At 48.9% G+C, this 4,802-nt stretch overlaps 1 long non-coding RNA gene across 1 annotated transcript; it reads left to right on the top strand.

Moving 5' to 3' along the window:
• The first annotated feature begins 2,209 nt into the window (after positions 1 to 2,209).
• On the top strand, positions 2,210 to 3,502 carry LOC125638513 (uncharacterized). The gene is made up of 2 exons (XR_007357248.2): positions 2,210 to 2,299; positions 3,002 to 3,502. It is a non-coding gene; the product is annotated as an uncharacterized LOC125638513 (long non-coding RNA).
• Positions 3,503 to 4,802: the final 1,300 nt, after the last annotated feature.

Below are 4,802 nucleotides of genomic sequence, written 5' to 3'. Positions count from 1 at the left end.
TTGTTTACATTTACAGGAGATAATGCTGCCCTCTTGTTATTTACAAGGTCACCAGAAAGTAACAGGCATTTGCATAACACTTTTGTAGATGGCACTGCAAGGTATTTACATGCCAGATATGCTAAACATTTGTTTGCTCCTTCATGCTTTGGCCACCATTCCAGAGGACATGCTTCCATGCTGAGGATGCTTGTTAAAAAAAAATAACAGAATTAAATTTGTGACTGAACTCCTTGGGGGAAAATTGTATGTCCCCTGCTGTTTTACCTGCATTCTGCCATATATATCATATTATAGCAGTCTCAGATAATGACTTAGCGCATGTTGTTCATTTTAAGAACACTTTCACTGCAGATTTCACAAAATGCAAAGAAGGTACCAATATGAGATTTCTAAAGATAGCTACAGCACTCAACCCAAGATTTAAGAATCTGAAGTGCCTTCCAAAATCTGAGAGGGACGAGGTGTGGGTCATGCCTTCAGAAGTCTTAAAAGAGCAACACTCTGATGCAGAAACTACAGAACCCAAACCACCAAAAAAGAAAATCTGCTGATAGCATCTGACTCAGATAATGAAAATGAACATGCATCAGTTCGCATTGCTTTGGATTGTTATCAAGCAGAACCAGTCATCAGCATGAACACATGTCCCCTGCAATGGTGGCCGAAGCATGAAGGGACATATGAATCTTTAGCGCATCTGGCATGTAAATATCTTGCAATGCGAGCTACAACAGTGCCATGAGAAAGCCTGTTCTCACTTTCAGGTGACATTGTGAACAAGAAGCAGGTAGCATTATCTTCTGCTAATGTAAACAAACTTGTTTGTCTGAGAGATTAGCTGAACAAGAAGTAGAACTCAGTGGACTTGCGGGCTCTAAAACTTTAGATTGTTTTATTTTTGAATGCAGGGGTTTTTGTACATAATTCTACATTTGAAAGTTCAACTTTCATGAAAAAGAGACTGCACTACAGTACTTGTATTAGGTGAATTGAAAAATACTATTTACTTTGTTTTTACAGTGCAAATACTTCTAATTAAAAATATAAAGTGAGAACTGTACACTTTGTATTCTGTGTTGTAACTGAAATCAATATATTTGAAAAAATAGAAAACATCAACAAATATTTAACTAGACTGTACTGTATTTGCCCCCCCTCTTTTTTTTTTTGGTGGCAGTGGGGGGGCTCTGCTGCTGCCTGGCTGCATACTTCAGGTTCCAAATAAGGTGTGTGGTTGACCAGACAGTTTGTGACCCGGAGGTTCTGCCGTACACAATTCACCTTCACACAATAATGACTAAAACAAACAGAAAACCAAGCCCCGGAAGTTTCAAAAGGAACAAGACACCAGCCTGATTAAATCACAGCTCTGATTTAATCAGACAAATTCCTGTGCCAGCTAACATGGGCTAGTGGGCCCCAAGCTAAAACGCTGTCTAATTTTGGGCGTAGACCCTGGAGCTCTGGCTCCAGCCAGAGCATCTACACCACAATTCAAGAGCCCCTTACCCCCAGCCTGCTGGCACAGGCCAGCCGCAGGCGCTTAACTGCTGCACAGACACACCCGCGGGGGGGAGGGGAGGGAAGAGGGGTGTTCACTGCACCCACTCCCCCTGCGGCGCCCCCACAGAGCCCGCCACTGCTCCGCAACGCGCACGCCGGGCTGTGGGGCAGCAACGCCGGGGACCGCGGAAAAAGGCTCGAGGACATCTCCGCGCGCCGAGCTCGCGCCGCAGGGGAGCGCCGCGCCGCGGGCGTCCTGAGCCCAAGCACACGCCGCTCGGCGCTCTCCCGTCTGCCGACACGCAGGGGCTAGCCGCCGGGGCCGCGAGCTGCATGGCGGCGAGCCCGCTGGCGCCCCGCCGGGAGGGGGAGCAGGGGTTCTCCCAGTGGAACAGGCAAGCCCCGTTGCGGAGGGCATCCTCCGGCCAGGGAGGGGCAGAGCGGCTTGCCGGGTAGGACAGCGGGTGTTCCATTCTCAGGCGTGCGGCCTGCTGGTGGCGCCGCGTCACGCGCCCAGTACGTGCGCCACTCCGTTCTGGAACCTTCCCCCAGCTAAAGAAGGGGAGAAAGAACAAGAAAGGTGCCAGAACCTCCCATATATGGGCAGCGTCGGAAGCATTTACGTCATGGCGTCGCGTCGTAGCGTGTCTGCGGGCCGCGAGCGGAACGTGACAGCGTTGTGCCCTGCACAGCGCCCTGGAAACCAAACAGTAAACAGCTCGCGGGGGAGGGGCGGCTCAGTACGCAGGCGCACGGGGAGCTTGTCGCCGAGGGTGGGCTGCGAAGCCCTCTGGTGAGGAGTCGGGTGCCAGTTGGGAGGGGTTCAGGAGCCAGCTGCCCGGCGCGGCACGTGAGGCGGGGCAGGGCTGGGTGAGCTGCGGGTCTCTGGTCAGCGGCGTCCCCAGCAGCGCGGGGCAGGCCTGGCCTCTGCGAACAATCCTCCGTCCCAGGGAGCAGCGCCCAGGTTTAAACCCCTTTGCGGGCCGCCCCTCCGCGCTGTGACCAGAGGCCAGTGCCAGGGAGTGATCCCTCCGGGCCTAGCGCCCTGTGCCTGGGGTCTGTACCCGCGGGCCCCCGCTAATCCGCTGCTGCCTGTGCCGGCCGCCACGCACGGAATAAAGGGCAGGCCGCAGCAGCCAGAGGCCGGAGCGGGCAGAGCAGCTCCCCGGCGGCTGCAGCAGCGCACGCCCCTTGCGTTTGCTTGGAAAAGAGAGGGGTGCTTCTCCCGGCGGGGACAGCGGCGCTGCCTGATTACCCTGTGAAGAGCGGTTCCTTGGGAGAAGGAGTGGGGCGGGCTCGAACCTTCCCTCCTCCGGCAGAGTTATTGTGTGTCCATGAACCATCTAGTGTGATCAATGACCCGGTTGCCACTGGGAAAGCTCCCAGTCTCAGGCTGTTATTTGGGAGTTTACCTTTGGGCAGTACTAACTTCTTGTCATGGCCATAAAGCTGCTGACACTGAAAAGTGCCTTCTCCTGTTGGTTTCTTCTGTAAGGTAAAGCCGGGCGCAGAGGAAGATTAAATCTGTCAAATCCTTCTGTTTTTCACAAGCACAAAAGTCACGTGAATTTATTGATGAATAGACGATTGCTACCTTTTCCCAAAGTTTGGAATTGACTAATACTGGAAACCTCTGTGATTACCTCAAGCTGCTCAGTAATTACACAAAATAAAAATAGACTTATGGATAATGAATTTTCAAAACTGTATTTAGAAATATCTATCACTCCTCTTTGATGGTGAATGATGCAGATGTCTCTACCATCAGACTCTGCCATTGTACCCATACTCTAGCAGTAGGTCTAGTCTGAGGATGTAGGATAGGGCTAAGGAATGGATCTCATTTAAATGCAAGTCTCAAAATTGTAATTTCTCCTAAATTCAAATAGAATCTGCATCTGTGCAGTCCTAATCTAGATGCCAGATTGTTAGGATAACTAATTCATATTTGACTGTTAATTCTGATTTAAATATATTTAAAACTCTTTGAACTGTTTTTTTGTGATTTACTGTTTGTAATTAGATATAGTGATTAGACTTTTTCTTATACTGCTATGCAGTTTCCCCCTAAGAATTAACTAGAAGTACTGCAGTCTATAGCATCAATAATTCAAGAGCAAAGAAAGATTCACAATAGGCCAATAATACTCAGTTTTTCAATAATATTCTGTTTTATTTTTACCAATATCTGTGTAACGTACCAAAATATGATTGATAATTGAAGAATATGTATATATTCCAAGTGTAGATTTGCATGCTACATAACACCCTCCCATGGAAATATTCAAACAGAAATAGTTCTTCCTCATGCAGTTAATCACATATGCCCATGTAGTCCCATGGAATGGAACAGTCAATAAGATCAGACTATGGCTGTGATCCTGCTGTTGGATCTTTGTGGGCATACTCTTGTTCCCACATAGACCCCCACTGTAGTTCAAGGATCTGCTTGCGGATCCAGTTGTAAGACAGGCACCTACGTCTATACTATAGACCAGAGAATCAGGACAAACAGATTGCTAGGGATCACTGTCTGGCTTACCTGAATTAGCTACTCATCCTGGGTGAAATCCTGGCTCTACTGAAGTCAATGACAAACCCTTCTCCCCATTTTGCAGGTAGTACATGGCAAATAAATCAGACCCAGGATGTGGCACTATCGCCCCGCCGCCTCCAGGTGAGGGATGGGGGTGGGGGGGAACCTGAGCCTGGGCTTCCTTCCAGTGAAGGATTGGGGGATGGGGGAAGGAGAGCCCAAACCCAGGTAGGGGTTTGGCTGTCCCCTTTATTCCTGCCAGGTGTGCATGGCCCTGCTGCCTGAGCCCCAGCCACCCAGAGCTAGCAGCCGGAGCTCTTTTAAAAAACAACCCACACAGCTCCTGCCTCCCTTGGGAGGCCCGCCGCAGAGTTTGAGAACCTTTGATCTATGCTTTGTTAGGTACTTCACCAAAATCCAGCACCTCAACTTTGAGGAGAGTTTAGATTGTAAACTCGGATCCATGGACCTCACCTTGATACTTGCATGTCAAACACCTTGCACAGTATTAGAGCTATATCTATGTGTCACCTCATGGTTTGGTACTGCTGCCCATTACCGTAGTGTTGGGGGCATTTTTCATGTAAAATGGCTTGGCAATATGAAAGTACCAGTTTCTAAGTTTTTAATGTCTGAGAGTAGGACCTAGGATCAATGCTTGAGATCTGTGTCATATTCTGATAATGGTAGATTCCTGTTTAATGTTGTAAAGCAGGAAGTTACATAAATATTATCTTCACACAGTGTGGGGCCTTCCTGT

This window comes from Caretta caretta, chromosome 6, assembly GCF_965140235.1.
Source record: "Caretta caretta isolate rCarCar2 chromosome 6, rCarCar1.hap1, whole genome shotgun sequence".
NCBI lineage: Eukaryota > Metazoa > Chordata > Testudines > Cheloniidae > Caretta > Caretta caretta.
The sequence above is the reverse complement of the archived record's forward strand: the minus strand, read 5'-3'. Positions and strand labels throughout refer to the sequence as shown.